Source organism: Leopardus geoffroyi, chromosome E3, assembly GCF_018350155.1.
Source record: "Leopardus geoffroyi isolate Oge1 chromosome E3, O.geoffroyi_Oge1_pat1.0, whole genome shotgun sequence".
Lineage (NCBI taxonomy): Eukaryota > Metazoa > Chordata > Mammalia > Carnivora > Felidae > Leopardus > Leopardus geoffroyi.
The window spans coordinates 23,093,830-23,110,937 of NC_059340.1; the positions used below are offsets into that span (position 1 = coordinate 23,093,830).

At 44.0% G+C, this 17,108-nt stretch overlaps 1 long non-coding RNA gene across 1 annotated transcript; it reads left to right on the forward strand.

Annotated features, from left to right (window-relative positions):
- Positions 1-316: 316 nt before the first annotated feature.
- On the forward strand, positions 317-14,720 carry LOC123589360. Its single transcript, XR_006708277.1, has 2 exons — positions 317-428; positions 14,334-14,720. It is a non-coding gene; the product is annotated as an uncharacterized LOC123589360 (long non-coding RNA).
- Positions 14,721-17,108: the final 2,388 nt, after the last annotated feature.

The following is a 17,108-nucleotide window of genomic DNA, read 5'->3' on the forward strand; positions in this document are numbered from 1 at the left end:
GTGCTCATCCATTTACATTTTATTTTTCTTAATGTTTTTTATTTATTTTTGACAGAGGGAGACAGCATGAAAGGGACAGAGAGAGAGGGAGACACAGAATTCGAAGCAGGCTCCAGGCTCTGAGCTGTCAGCACAGAGCCTGACGCAGGGCTTGAACTCATGAACCATGAGATCATGACCTGAGCTGAAGTTGGAACATCCATTTATATTTTGTCTGTAGAGGCTTTTGCACCACAGTGGCAGAGTTGCATAATGGTGATAGAAACCTTATAACCCATAAAGCCATACGTATTTACTATCTGTTTCTTTACAGATACAGCTTGCTGACTGCTGTTCTAGACCCTCCTCCAGAAGCAGCCTACAGTACTAACCCATCTGAGCAGGAGTGACATCAGTGGGGTAAGGAAGCTTCACAATAACTGTATGAGGTAGGCACTATCATTATCCCCACTTTACAGATGAGGAAACTGAGGCCTAGAGAGGTTAAACAGATTTCCCAGAGTCACAGAGTTGAACCCAGGGAGTCTGGTTCTAGAATCTGCATGCTTAATCACCACCTACAATGCCTCCTAATAATTCTCAGAAAGAGAAAACAAAAGCAAAACACCCAATTGCCAGAGGAGAGAAGTGTGGGGGGATGGACAAAATGGGTGAAGAGGAGTGGGAGGGACAGGCTTCCAATTATGGAATGAATAAGTCATGGGGATGAACGGTATAGCATAGGGAATACAGTCAATGGTTTCATAATAATGGATGGTGACAGATGGTAGCTGCACTTGTGAACATAGCATAACCTATAGACTTATTGAATATCTATCGTGTACACCTGAAACTAATTTAACATTGTATTATCAACTATACTTCAATAAAAAAAAAAACCCAGCCACGTACAAAGATTCATACTCTTCAATAGCAACATAGGAAGCTAGGAGGAAAATGAAGCAATGCTTTCAAATTTTTGAGTGAAAAAAATATTTTCATCCTAAAATTCTAGACCCTGATATCTTATAATCAAGTATAAGAGCAGAATGGACATTATCAATGATGTAAGCCCTCAAAATGTTTTTCACTAACGTACTCCTTGTTAAGGATTCTACAAGACAGTATGCTCTACCCAAATGAGAAATTAAAATTACAAAGAGAAAAACAGGAGTCCAGGAAACAGTGGAACTAGGAAAAAAGGAAAGCAAATTCCTAGGATGGAAGGAAATCCACAGTTTGAAGCAGACCTAGGGAGAGCCTGTTCAGACTGAAGCAAGAAGACAGGGAGCCTCCCGGGTGGGAGGTTGTATTAGTTAGCTATTGCTGCGTAACAAACGAATGTAAAAGTTAACTCAAAACAACAAACATTCATCATCTTACACAGTTTCTAAGGGTCAAAATTCAGGGAGCTGCTTCTGGTTAAGGGTCTTCCATAAAGTTGTACTCAAACTGGGGCTGTAGCCATCTGAAGGTTTTACAGGGACCAAATGACATGTTCATTCACCTGGCTGCTGGTGACAGCCTTCAGTTACTTTCCATGGAGGGCCCTCTCTATATGACTTTTTAAAATACTCAGAACAATATGCTGCACACCTGAAATGACCATAACTTTGTATGTCAATTATACTTCAATAACAATAAATTAAAAAGTGCTCAGAACAGTGCCTGGCACATATTAATCGCAATGTAAGTGTTTGATAAATAAAGTAAATAAACTTTCCCAGGGACACTGAGCCAGTAAGTGGTGGAATGGGGTTTGAATCATGTAGAACTGTCGCTCTTAACCACTCCCTATGAAACCCATGGCAGTAAAAAAGGTGTAATTTGGGGGCTACTGGGTAGCTCAGTTGGTTAAGCATCCAACCCTTGATTTCAGTTCAGGTCATGATCTCACAGTTTGTGGGTTTGAGCCCCACGTCAGGCTCTGCACTGATGGCATGAAGCCTGCTTGGATTCTCTCTCCCTCTGTTTCCTGCTGGTGCACACACACACCCTCTCACTCTCTCTTCTCTCAAAATAAATAAGCATAAAAAGTTATAATAAAGGTGTAGTCTAGAAAGTAAAAATCTCCCATCCCCTTCCCTGACCTCCATTCCCACTGCTCACAAGTGATTAGCGTCAACAGTCTCTGGGTGTTCTCCATAAAAGTGTCTACATGTATCTTACGCTTTTTCAAATGGCCATTTTTAGAGGCTCAAAAAATAATAATGATTCAGTGTCCAGTCTGTACCAGACTCTCTGTTATGGGTGTAAAGAATGTATCTAGAGGATTGAACAGTGTTTCTATATGCACTGAAGGACTTATGTTCTCAACTGTGGGACAGAAACCAGTATAATTCTTGGCACCAAGAGAATCCCAATCACCCTCTTTGGTGTTACCACCTTTAACTAACGCCCAAAGCATGATGCTTGAAACATCAAAATTTAGGAGATTGCACCAAAGTGACACATTAAAGATACAAATGGCTTGTTTTATATTGCTGACACATGTTGGTTGGGGATAACTGGCCCAGAAGCAGGTTCAGAAAAAAAAAATTTTTTTTTTCAACGTTTATTTATTTTTGGGACAGAGAGAGACAGAGCATGAACGGGGGAGGGGCAGAGAGAGAGGGAGACACAGAATCGGAAACAGGCTCCAGGCTCTGAGCCATCAGCCCAGAGCCTGACGCAGGGCTCGAACTCACGGACCACGAGATCGTGACCTGGCTGAAGTCGGACGCTTAACCGACTGCGCCACCCAGGTGCCCCAGAAAAAAAATTTTTTTGATGCACTGGATTTACACGGTACGAATAAACTATTTCTAGGTGCTTCAGTATGCGGCTTCAAGGAGGAGGGGGATGAAGGTGCAAACTTTGGAAACTCAAGGGAAATATATTTTTCTATAATTGGTGTCGTATCAAAATGGAATTGTGTTCAGCTTCTAGTAAGAGATCCAATTACCATGGATTAAACAATGTAGGGTTTATTCTCTGGTGAAAAAGCCTGGAATTGGTGTGGCACCTCCACAAAGTTATTTGGGATCCAGGCTCCTTCTCTGATGCTTAGCATGTAACTTTGAACCTCAAGGTCAAGGTCATTCATGTTCCCATTATGGCATCTGGAGCTCATGTCCTAAGCAGATGAGAGGGATGTCCCCACTGAATATCCCTATTTAAGGAGTTTTTTTTTTTTTAAGTTTATTTATTCACTTTGAGAGAGAGAGAGAGAGAGAGAGAGAGAGAGAGAGAGAGTACAAGTGGGGGAGGGGCGGGGGGGTGGGGAGAGAGAATCCCAAGCAGGCTTCACACCGTCAGCGCACAGCCCGATGTGGGGCTCAAACTCATGAACAGTGACATCGTGACCTGAGCTGATGTTGGACGCTTAACGAACTGAGCCACCCAGTCCCCCTCTTTTTTTTTTTAATTAAAAAAAATTTTTTTTTTCAACGTTTATTTATTTTTGGGACAGAGAGAGACAGAGCATGAATGGGGGAGGGGCAGAGAGAGAGGGAGACACAGAATCGGAAACAGGCTCCAGGCTCCGAGCCATCAGCCCGGAGCCCGACGCGGGGCTCGAACTCACGGACCGCGAGATCATGACCTGGCTGAAGTCGGACGCTTAACCGACTGCGCCACCCAGGCGCCCCAGTCCCCCTCTTTAAAGAGTTTTAAAGACCTGCTTGTAGCTCACTGGCCATCCTTCGCTGCTAAAGGAAACTTAGCTGGGCACCCTGCCACTCCAAATAAAATCAGCTTTCTGTGATTAAAGAAAGGGAGAATGGATGGGCTATAATAGGCATCTAGCAGTCTCTGCAACAGGGACTCTCTCCAAGAAAAGATACTACTTTGCTTAAGTAGGCACAAAACTCTTCATTTTCCCAAACTTATGGCCTCCCTAGAATCTCTCAGCTCTATAAATGGCACCATTCTCCAACCAGACGTTGAAGCCAAAAGCCTATGAACCATCTCTGATTCTTCTTTTACCTTACTACCCCATGTTCAAACCATGAGCCTGTTTTGTTGACTCTCCCCTCAAAATATGTCCCATGCCACATCGGGCCCTGTGCTGATAGCTCAGAGCCTGGAAACTGCTTCTGATTCTGTGTCTCCCTCTCTCTTTCTGCCCCTCCCACACTTGTCCTCTCTCTCTCAAAAATAAATAAACATTTAAAAAAATTAAAAATATATGTCCCATGCCTTTCTCATTTTTTTTTTTTTTAAGTGATCCTTACACCCAACATGGGACTCAAACTCATGGCCAGGACATCAGGAGTCACATGTTCTATCGACTGAGCCTGTCAGGCACCCCTCCCATGCCTTTCTCAATCTAACTGCCACTGTCCCTTCCTACTCAACGTCACCCTTCTTCGTACCTGGTCTTCCTGCTTCCACTCTTTTCTTCCTTTTTTTTTTTTTTGGTGGCAGGTCTCTAGGATTCCCCAGACCTGAGGAATCATATTCTCTCTAGAGAAGACCTGAGAAGCTGCATTTTTAATAAACCCTTAGGTAATTATGATGATGACAATGATGCTTATGATTGGGACTATTATTATTATGGTGATGGTGGTGGTAAGATACATGTAACATACAGCTTACCGTCTTAACCACTTTTTAAGTTTTTTTAAGTTCATTTATTTTTGAGAGAGAGAGAGAGCACACATAAGGGGCAGGGGCAGAGAGAAATAGGGAAAGAGAGAATCCCAAGGGGGCTCCACACTGTCAGCACAGAGCCTGACTCAGGGCTCAATCTCATGAACCGTGAGAACTATGAGATCATGACCTGAGCTGAGATCAAGAGTCGGACGCTGAACCAACTGAGCCGCCCAGGTGCCCCATTTTAACCGTTTAAAGTTTACAATTCAGTGGCATTATATGCATTTGCAATGTTGTGTAACCATCACTACTATCTAGTTTCAGAACTTATCCATAACCCCAGATGGAAACCTCACATCCATTAAGAGTCAAAACCCGTTCCCTCCTGCCCCCAGCCACAGCTCTGTTTCCCTGTCCACATGCATTTACCTATTCTGGACATTTCATATAAGGAACTATACAATCTGTGGCCTTGTCCATGTGGCTCCTTTCACCCAGCATAGTATTTCAAGATTCGTCCATGTTGTAGCACATATCCATACTTCATGCCTTTGAAGTCGGGAGGCCAGAAGGGGAAGCTTTCACATTAAACCACAAGCCATCAATCACAGGAAGAACTGTCCATTTCCGACCCCAACAGAAGAACCCTCCCTAGGAAACAATCAGTCCCCAAAAGGAAAAGATGGACACTGCATTTCCCATGAGAAATCAACCACTGCTGCAACTCAGCCAGTGAGAAACCATCGTCACCCGGAACTTCTTTGGAGAAAACTCCAAGGAACCTTCCTTCAGAACAACCCCTCCTAACTTCCTCCACCTTCTCCATAAAAATAAATTCCTCAGCTCTGTTTGTTGGACTAGCCTATGTTTTTGCTATAGCTTGCTTGTCCCAAATTGTAATTCTCTCCTCTTCCCAAATAAGCCCACTTTTTGCCCGTAAAATAAACTTTTATTTTTTAAGGATTTGTTTGTTTAAATAATCTCCACATCCAACATGGGGCTCAAACTCACGACCCGGAGATCAAGAGTCGCACGCTCTACTGAATGAGCCCCCATAAACTTTTATTTTTAAGGTCAATGTGACCTATGGTTGGAATTACTGGGTCATATTGTGATTCTGTTTAAAGTATTGAGGAAGTACAAAACCCACCTCCACTCTGCTCCCTTATAATCCATTCTCTACACAGCAATCAAAGTGACGAATTTAAAATTTACAACACATGGAGCATCTGGGTGGCTCAGTCAGTTGGGCATCTGGCTTCGGTTCAGGTCATGATCTCATGGTTCGTGAGTTCGAGCCCTGCGCCGGGCTCTGTGCTGACAGCTCGGAGATTCTGTGTCTCCCTCTCTCTCTCTGCCCCTCTCTTTCTCTCTCTCTCTCTCTCTCTCTCTCTCTCTCTCTCAAATAAACAAACATTTAAAAATTTTAAAAAAGATAAATAAAATAAAATTTGCAACATATCATACTTCAGCTCCACTTAAAACTCTCCAATGGAGAATTGCATAGACAGGCCTATGCAATATGGCCCCCACCTCTTTCCATAGATCTCTTAATTCTGTCTCCTCACTGACTGAACATTTTCTGTTCCCACCTCAGGACCTTTGTACTTGCTTTGCTTTCTAGCTGGAATGTTCTTCCTCCTGACCATCCCCTGGCCAACTTGCTCTCAGACTTCAGGCCCCACCTCCAACATCACTTCCTTGGAAAGGCCTTCATCAACCATCTTATCTAAATGAACCCCACCCAGCCTCAATCACTGCCTATAAAATCACTGTGTTTTACTTTCTTTACAGCACTTATCTGTACTGGAATTAGCTTGTTTTTGTATATTTGCTTTTGGTATTGTCCACCAGAATAGGAGCTCCATGAGAGTGGACTTGTCTTGATCATCTATCTATGTAACACCTGTTTGGCATGTCCGAGTGTAAATGAACATTAGTAGTTAAGTAAGTAATCATTTGCTCCTGAGGGAATCTAAAAATATTGTTCAGAGTCAGGAAAGAGATTGGTAGGGGGTTTTGATAAGAAGTTAAGATTTCACTATTACACAGCTTGTGTGAGTTATCTTTGTGCTGTGAAATGACAAGCAGATCTCTTAAGTATTGTAGGGGACACCAACTTTTCCTTTCTTCACTTCTAGGTTCTTTGGCTGATCTAATAGTTGACATGAGACAGATTAACAGGAGAAAAACAAATTTAATTTTGTACACATGAGAGATCATACAAACATGAGACTCAAAGAAATGACCAAAACAGGCAGTTTGATACCTTTCAGACAAAGAAACAATAAGTTTGTGAATAATTGACAACACAAAGCAGTTTGGGCTCAGGGACACCAAATTAATGAAGAAATAATAATGGTTGTTTCTACAGCCTTCTCAGCCTTGAATTCCCCATCTCTTCTGGATGCAGGGAGGTCACTGTCCATGAGGGGAATTTACTTCTTGCTTTCAGGGGGACAGGGCAGGGTCAAAGTGTCCATCTGGCACTGGCTGTTTCTTAAATAATTTTAATTCACAATAACCAATATACCAAAGTGGCATCTTTTGGGGCAAGCTGTCCTGAACCCCATCAATATCTAACTAGTATACACTGAAGTGTAATTATGAGAATTCATATATAAACTTGGAAGAAAATCCAGGAGAATGTTTAATTAAAAGAAACACCTCTGTGACTGGAAACCAACAATTGCCCAACAGAGAGAGTGGCTAAATGTTTAAGAGCAAGAACCACACAGGGCCACGTGGGTGGCTCAGTGGGTTAAGCGGCCAACTCTTGGTTCCGGCTCAGGTCATGATCTCATGGTTCCCAAGATGGAGTCCTGCATCGAACTCTCTGCTTGGGATTCTCTGTCTCCCTCTCTCTGTGTCCTTCCCTCTCTCCCTGCCTCTCTCTCTCTCTCTCAAAATAAGTAAATAAACATTTTAAAAAAGAGGAAGAACCACAGATTTTACCACTTAGTAGATACATGACCTTGAAAATAGTACTTCACATCCATGTTCCAGTAATAAAAATACCTAACTTGGGGCACCTGGGTGGCTCAATCAGCTGGGTGTCTGACTTTGGCTCAGGTCATGAGCTCAGGGTTTGTGAGTTCAAGCCCCACATCAGGCTCTGTGCTGACAGCTCAGAGCGTGGAGCCTGCTTTGGATTCTGTGTCTCCCTTTCTCTCTGCCCCTCCTTTGCTTGCCTGTCTGTCTCTCTCTCTCTTTTTCAAAAATAAATAAACATCAAAAAAATTTTTGTTTCAAAAACTTAACTCATAGGTTTAGTGTAAGAATGAAATGACCTGATGCTTGTGGAGGGCTTAGTCCAATAAGAAGTAGCCATAATTATTATGACTTTATCGTTATAATTCAGTAAAAATATAAAAATACTGTAGTTCAGAGCAATGTAACTATTCGAAAAGTTTGGCCATCATTTAAAAAGAAATTTAAAAATGTGTATTATGCCCATGGGATATGTGGGCACCATTCAAATCCTGCGACAAAATTTAGTGAGCATCTACTCTGCACCAAGACTCAGAAATATTGGCATGGTTCCTGCCCCTAAGGAGACCACACCCTTAGGTGAAGCCCATCAAAAAGAGGCCATTCTAAAACAATATGATGGATGCTGATATGATAACCCTTTTGGTTGGCACCACTCCAAGAAGCTTCTAGTAGTTCCAAACACTCATACCTATAAGAAGCTATTTCCTGGGAAGTTGAGTTTTTAGAAACACTATGGTAGACATTACTATTTGTCCCCCAAATCCATTCTCTTCTTCTTCCTAAGAAAAAAAAAATTGAACTTTTGGCTGTGCACTTGACCATCCAGAATAAAGACTACATTTCCTGGCCCCTCTGGAATCTAAGGAGACTGAGTTCTGGCCAGTGGATGTGAGGGAAAGCAATATATGCAACTTTCAAGCAGTGCACTGCAGTGGAAGGTGTGCACCCTGCCTCTTCACCTCCCCTCTTCCCACTGGCTGGAATGAAGACACAGTGGTGCGCCATCTTGGACCATAGAGAGGGAAGCTTTTAGGAATGGCAGAGCGACAGTGCAGAAGGAGTCTGACCTCCTAACCAGCATCCAGAGCAGAGCTGTCATGTTAATTTCAACGTGTATGTGGGAGGGAAATAGACATCAATTTTGTTGGAGCCATTGTTATTTTGTCCTCTGTTACCTGCAGACAAATCTATTTCTGAAATAATCTAAGGCATTCCTGGCCCCACCTCTGCAACTTATATTGTAGGAAGTCTATGGTGAAGCCCAGGTATATATTTTATTTAAGCTTCCCGGATAATTTATTTTAATGTTCAGACAGTTTGGGGAACTATAGAGTTGCAAATGGCTCAACGAAGCGCTACCAGGAAAGGTCTTGAATGGTAAGTAGGAACTAACCAGGCAAAGACTGAGGGAAAGACAGTCCAAGTAAAGAGGAAAGCCTGAGTCAGTGAGCAACCACATGGTGCCAGCGAGGAACACCCTCAGGGGTTTAGCATTCCTGGAGCACGGAACAATAAACACGCAGGACTATGGGATGGAGCTGGAAGGCTGCAGACGTAATCTGTATCACAGAGGGCCCGGGACGCTACCAAAATAGTTACCCCTCATAAATTGTGGGAAACTATTTCAGAGTTTAAAGGAGAGGAGTTGACCCAATTAGACTTTTGTTTTTGTTTTAACAGTTTAACATCTTAGAACACTTGTCTTATTTTTTTTAATTTTTAAAAATATTTATTCATTTTCGGGGCGCCTGGGTGGCGCAGTCGGTTAAGCGTCCGACTTCAGCCAGGTCACGATCTCACGGTCCGTGAGTTCGAGCCCCGCGTCAGGCTCTGGGCTGATGGCTCATGATGGCTCAGAGCCTGGAGCCTGTTTCCGATTCTGTGTCTCCCTCTCTCTCTCTCTGACCCTCCCCCGTTCATGCTCTGTCTCTCTCTGTCCCAAAAATAAATAAACGTTGAAAAAAAAATTAAAAAAAATATTTATTCATTTTTGAGAGAGAGAGAAACAGAGCACGAACAGGGGAAGGGGCAGAGAGAGAGGAAGACACAGAATCCGAATAAGGCTCCGGGCTCTGAGCTGTCAGCACACAGCCCGACGCAAGGCTCGAACCTATGAACCATGAAATCATGACCTGAGCCGAAATCGGACTCTTAAACAACTAAGCCACCCAGGCCCCAGAACACTTGTCTTTATATGTTAATATAGATCATTACAGACAGGGTCATGCTACACACATTGTCTTTCAATGACAGTGAGTATTCATCCACAGCATCATTTTAAACAGATAAATACCATCTCATTTTATGAATATATCAGATTATTTTTAACCAATCCCATTGTGGTGATTTCATCTGCTTTAATTTAGCTGAGCTAGGACTACATTTCTAAAAATTCCCTTCCCTATGGTCTGGGTTACAGCTGGCCATGAGCAAAATGTGTGCAAGGTTTGGCAACTGGAAGCAAAGAAGCAGCCATTTTTATGGTCTGTAGGTCGGCATACAGCCCTCTTGCCAGTCACACACGGGGAAGCTGATCTGCTGGTTCATCTCATTGGCGTGGGCCACCAGCCATGCCTCCAACTGCCCCAACAACTGTGGGTGTCCTTCTGCTTCTCCACACCCTGGGTCATGTGCACAATGGGTGCCAGCTTCCCCTGCCAGTTACCCACATCATCAAAGTTGGAGGTAGTAACAGATGCATGTTCCAGTCTGTCCTTGTATGTTCCATGCTGTCCTCATGCGCTCCTGCTCATCTTTGCATTTCCCCGCTTCGTAGGTATTTTTCCTTCCTAGCTGGTGACGCTGCTGACTTTCACGCACAACACCAGATTCCAAAAAGCCACCCCCTTGCATACTGGTTACGTTACCACCGATTCCCCGCTCCCACAATAAATCTCTTATTCCAAGGGCGCCTGGGTGGCTCAGTTGGTTAAGCAGCAGACTCTTGATTCCAGCTCGGGTCATGATCTCCTGGTTCATGAGATCTAGCCCCAAGTCAAGCTCCATGCTGATAGTGCATGGAGCCTGCTTGGGATTATCTCTCTCCCTCTCTGCCCCTCCCCTGCTTGCTCCTGCGTGCCTGAGCACTCTCTCTCTCTGTCTCTCAAAATAAATAAATAAACATTTAACTGACTGAGCCACCTGGGCGCCCCCGGTAGGTCAAATTATTTACTTAGGATAAACTCCTAGGAATGGGAGTTCTGGATCAAAGAGTGTGGCCATTTTTAAGGCTTTTAAGTTATGAAACCAAATGTGATCCTTAGAAGAATAATGATTTCAGTGAGAATTCAAGCAGCATTGAGTCTGGACATTTTTACATGCCTTGGGGTATTTCTTTTTAAAAATTTCTTGTTCATATCCTTGCCTGCATGATATTCATCTTTTTCTAATGGATTTGCAAGAGCTATTTATATGTAAAAGATCTTAACCCTCTGTCTGATATACATAATGCGAATAATTCTCCAGTCTGTCCTTTGCCTTTATATTTTTCAGTGTGCTTTGGAGATACAGAAATGTTAAACTTTTATATAGCTAACCCTATTAATACTTTCCTTGGTGATTATTCTTAGAAAAGCCTTGGGCATCTCAAGATTATATTAGTATTCATTTATATCTTTTTTCTAAGCCATTTATTCTTTCATTCTATGATGTGATTTGGTAGTCTCATATATAAACATGTGAAATTATATTGTACTGGGAGTGTGTGTTTGTATATATTTCTACTTTCTTTTTTTGTCCCATTGATCTTTCTGTAACAGTATCCCAACTGTTTTGATTATTTTGGTTTCATGATAAACATTAACTATTTAACCTTTATTTTTTTATTTAAAATTTTTAATGTTTCTTTATGAGAGAGAGAGAGAGAGAGAGAGAGAGAGAGAGAGAGAGAATATGAATGAACAGGGGAGGGGCAGAGTGAGAGAGGGACACAGAATCCAAAGCAGGCTCCAGGCTCTGAGCTGTCAGAGCCCGACATGGGGCTCAAACCCACAAGCCGAGAGATCATGACCTGCGCCGAAATTGGAGGCTTAACCAACTGAACCACTCAGGCGCCCCTATTTAACCTATATGTTAAGCAACTATAAGTTAAATAGTTATCGTATGCTAATATGTGAAAACAAAGTAATGAAAATACAGTTATGTTAAATAATTAACCATTAGTCATGTTAAATAGTTATGTTTAGGGGCACCTGGGTGGCTCAGTCGGTTAAGCCTACCACTTTGGCTCAGGTCACCATCTCGTGATTCGTGGGTTTGAGCCTCACGTCAGGCTCTGTGCTGACCACTCAGAGCCTGAAGCCTGCTTTGGATTCTGTGTCTCCCTCTGTCTCTTCCCTCCTCTGCTCATGCTCTGTCTCTCTCAAAAATAAATACACATTAAAAAATAGTTACGTTTAATAGTTAACATAACTGTGTTTTCATTATTTTGGTTTCATGATAAATATTAACTATTTAACATAACTATGTTTTAATAATTTGTGTTTCATGGCAGTATGCCCAGACAGTGGTCCCCCGGTTCTGTCTCTTGCTTCAACAGTGTTTGGAGGGAACAGACCCTGAGACACCCCTTCTACCAGCCTGCAACCACCCTCCATTTTTTCCAGTCACAACCTTCAGAGCCATCTTCTCAGCCACCCTCTGTCTCCCGGACCAGCCAACGCCCTATTCTGAGCTGAGCATCTTATTACAGACCAACCATGAGCTCCCACATTCATCAGAATTATTCCACCGAGGTGTAAGCCGCGTCAACTGGCTGGTGGACACGCACTTGTGAACCTCCTACTCCAACTTCTTTCTGGGCTTCTGTTTCCACCACAAGGGCCTGGCTCTCTGCCTCCTGATTTGGCAAGGAGTGCAAGGCTCCCTAAAAGATGCATAACATGCGAGAGGCCTCACCCTCTTCCCGGGCATTCAGGAGCCCTCGCAGGATGAGTGGGGTAAAGCCCTAGACTCCAGGGAGGCCGCCCTGGTTCTGGAGAAGAACCTGAAGCAGGCACGTTTGGATCTGCCAGCGCACACTCCCTGCTCTGTGACTTCCTGAAGACCCACTTCCTGGATAAGGAGGTGAAACTCACCAAGGAGATGTCACTTCCACAGGCTGGCTGGCCCCCAAGTTGATCTAGAAGGACTAGGAGCCCGCAGCCTTTGAGGACCCCTCTGGCACCCCTCTGGTGCTGGGGCTTGTGCCTAAGCCTCTCCCTGCAGCCACTAGACAGTTTTTCAACCACCGTGGAGCCCTGGACCAAAATGGAAACAACAAAGCTTTCTGCAGAAAAAAATAATAATAATAATTGTTTCATGCCAAATGTGAATTGCTAAGGTGAGACTCATCTTAAAATTCACTTTTTATTATTTTTTTCTTTTTCAAGTTTTTATTGAAATTCTAGTTAACATACAGTGAAATATTAGTTTCAGGTGTAGAATTTAGTGATTCAACACTTCTATACATCACCCAGCGCTCATCACAGGAAGAGCCCTCCTTAATCCCCATCATCTATTTTACCCATCCCCTCAACCACCTCCCAGAACTCATTAAAAAAAAATTTTTGGAATGCTTATTTAATTTTTTTTTTTTTTTTTGAGAAAGAGAGAGAGAGTTTGCACGAGCAGGGGAGGGGTAGAGAGAGAGGTTGAGAGAGAGAATCCTAAGCAGGCTCACCCGTGTCAGCACAGAGCTGGAAGCTGGAGAATTAAAAGCCAATTTCCTGAGGAATCGGAAGAGAAAGATCTTGGCTCCTTGACAAAATTGTTGAACCATTCAACAATCTGAGACTGCCTACCACTCAAAACATCTTGTCGTGTGACATAATTGTCTTAATTGTTTCATCCACGGTCAGTTGGTAATTCTGTTATTTGTAGCAAAAAGAACCTCCTAACTCTTATATAGTTATTTGTTGATTCTGCCTGCCCAGCATGTGGCCCTCTTCTGGCAACTGCATTCTGATTTTCCTTTAGGGAATACACACACACACACACACACACACACACACACACACACTGCAATTGGTCCAAGTGAGTTCACAATCTCCAGTTCCTGGGGTGAGCACGTGACCAAGTCTGGCTAACTAGAGTGGCCCACCCACCTACCTACAGTGAGTAGGCTGAGGTTCCCTTCTGAGACATTGGGCAGGACTGTCTGGGAAGAGAAGCTCTCTTTTCATTGGGGTTCCTGCTTAGGAATTAAACCAACACCGGAAGACAGAGGTGAGGAATGGAAAGACTAGTTTCCGATGATATATATCTTTGAGCTTTTGAGACTCTCCTTTGTCGGGTTTATCTTTGGACATTTCTTTCAGTTATATGAACCAACAAATTCCTATTCTTGCATAAACCGGTTAACAATGGGAAGAATCCTGACTGATACAGACCATAGTCCTCGTTCACAGACAGGGCCAAAGGGCCTCAGCTGAAGTGTTGGGGGAAGGGCAGCCAGCTACCGGAAGGACAAAGCAAGACAATTCCAAGAGGTAGCTGCTAACATCTGTTTCATAGATAATAGAAGGTGAGGCCCTGAAGGGCAAAGCGACTTACCCAAGGTTGTACAATGAGTAATTAGAAGCATGCAGATTCTATCTCAGGCCTAATAAAACTCCCAAACTGAAGTCTTGTTCAACTGAGCCATACTGATTCACAGGGTAGGTCTATAACCAGAAATCAAGCCTGTATATTGCCTCTCAAACATCAAGAGAGTTTTATTGCTGTTGGCTGGGTGGGGCTGAGGACAACCCAGAGTTTCCTTGTATTTGAGAGTCAAGTTCATGGTTCTTCTCTTAACTATTTTCCAGATCAGTTAAGAAGAGGCAATGGCAACCATAATTAGGTCTATGCAACATCACTACTGAGGTCCTTCTCCTTGCCGCCCTCCCCAGGGCTCCCTACACCCTGTCTCAGGTTCCGTCACCTTGGCAAGGAAAGGAGCTTCCCTCCATAACTTCCATCTTTTCTTCAGGACATGCAGATGGCTATGTACATGGATCCAGAAAATTCCAGGTCAGCTGAAGCCCTTCAAAGTAGCCCTGGTGGAACAAGCTAGGACAGCTCCAGTGGCTGTGCCACACCCCTCTGGGAGGCCCCTCTCAAGTGAGGCTCCCAAGCACACGTCTAGGACCCTGCCAGCAGAAAGCCATTGCTCACAACATCTCCAGCTCTGTAATAAATTCTTTATCATAACACCTTGCTGCTTTTCCCTGGATCCAATCTAGTCAGTGGACTCCATTTCCACAGCCAACCTCTACCAAGTCCAATCTGACCAGCAGCCGGCCTGAGGGCAGGGTGTCTAGCCCACTGGCGGCTGCCTCTTCATGGAGCCCCTCAGCCAGCGGTTCCACAGGGTGGGGAACACACAACTCATGTACCCAGGATGATTTTTGAGAGGAAGCTTGCAGCTTTAAATAGCATCACTGAATCACACGGTGAGAAGGCCATTTCCCTCTCAATTATTTTTCCGTCTTTCAGATCAAGGAAGAGAAGCTCTGTTGTCGATTTGTTTTTATAACTCTTCAGCATGTGCTAATCTCTCTTTCTGACATTTTTGGGGGGTTCTTTGTATCTACTGCCTTTGTACAGTTATTTTACTTATGGCAATTGGTGCTGGTGTCTAATTTACGGCAGTGATGTTTTACTTTTTTTACTTTTATTTTTTTAAGTCTATTTATTTATTTGGAGAGAGAGAGTATGTGTGTGTGGGCAGAGGAAGGGCAGGGAGAGAGAATCCCAGGCAAGATCAGCACTGCCAGCATGGAGCCTGAAGCAAGGTTCGAACCCATGAACTGTGAGATCACGGCCTGAGCTGAAGTCAAATTCGGATGCTTAGCTGACGGAGCCACCCAGGCGCCCCAAATGTATCCATTTTAAACGAATCTGTTCAAAGGCAAATAATAGGTGAATAATGACAGAGACTAGGTACTGTATGGCAACAATAATGCGGGTGGGAAACAAATCACTTAAATTCAGCAACTGCTGCTCAGAGCCCAGGGGCTCCCCACAGGGGTCCCTAGCCTCCCCTGTCCACTTCAATGCACGTATCCACAGGCAACTCCGTCAGAGTGGTTATCAAGACAGGAAGGTAACCTTGTGCTACCCCAGCCAGACGGACATCCCCCTTCCTTCCCGCATGACAAAAGTCTCCAACCTCCTGAGCGTGTGCTGGGTCAGGAGGCCTTCTTGCTAATCTGCTCTTCCATCCACCAAAATAGGGAGTAGAGTCCTGGGGATCCCCTAGTACTGGATCCTCCAGGAACCCTTCGTAGGTCAGTAGCACTGACCATCAGCACAGAGCACGTGTGGGCAGGAATGGCTGGGAGACCTTCCTGGGAGGCCTTCCCAGGGAGACACAGAATCCAAAGCACCTTGAGATCATGACCCGAGCCAGTCAGACGCTTAACCAACCAAGCCACCCAGGCGCCCCTGGATGTTGGAGAACTTTTTATAGAGAGCTGTCACTAGGAGTCTGGCCAGAAGCTTTAGTGTTTCTAAAGTTTGGTCCTTCAACCTCCATCAGAATCACGTACTAAAAATATAGATTTCCCTATGGACTCAGGAGCTCTCAATGGGGCCTAAGGGTCTAAACTTTTTAATCAGATATTTACCATCAGGAAACTTTGAGAAACTATACTGGCAAAAAGACCAGTTATTAAGAAAGGTATCTTGGGGTGCCTGGGTGGCTCAGTTGGTTAAGTGGCCAACTTCAGCTCAGGTTGTGATCTCATGGTTTGTGAGTCTGAGCCCCATGTCAGGCTCTATGCTGACAGCTCAGAGCCTGGAGCCTGCTTTGGGTTCTGTGTCTCTCTCTCTCTCTGCCCTTCCCCTGCTTGCACTTTGTCTCTCTCTTTCTCTCAAAAAATAAATAAACATTAAAAAAAAAGAGAGAGAAAGATATCTTGCGGTGCCTGGTGGCTCAGTCGGTTAAGTGAATGACTCGTGACTTTGGCTCAGGTCATGATCTCCAGTTCATGGGATTGAGCCCCATGTTAGGCTCTGCACTGACAGCACACAGACTGCTTGGGATTCTCTCTCTCTCCTCTCTCTCTGACCCTCCCCTGCTTGTGCTCATTCGCTCTCTCTCTCTCTCAAAATAAGTAAATATACTTAAAGAAAAAAGAAATATACCTCTCCCCCTTCCTTATCCCTTTTCCCTCTGCTCACCCCATTTTCCCTCTATTTCTTTATTTCTTTTAAATTTAAAAGAAAGTGTGCCCTGAGTGCCTACAACCACAGTGTGAATGTGTGTTATGGATGGTCTTGTACATCCTCAGTTGGGTTTCCCCAGAAATGCCCTGTAGATTGGAGGGCAAATTGTTTATCTGTGAGAGAATCCAGGAAGCAGTGGACAAAGAGTGGGGATGAGACCAGAGGAAAGGAGACAATTCAGGGTTCTTTAACAAGCAGCCCCACGCTGTGGGTAACCGGGCTCAAACCTGCTAGAGGATTTCAAGAGTGAAAAGAACATGCCTCTAAACTGTCCAGCCTCACCGGTGGATAAACTGGGTATTTATCTGCCATTCTCTACCTGTCATTGGTTGAGAGCCACTCCTAGGGCCATTAACTCCCCAGCACTTCAA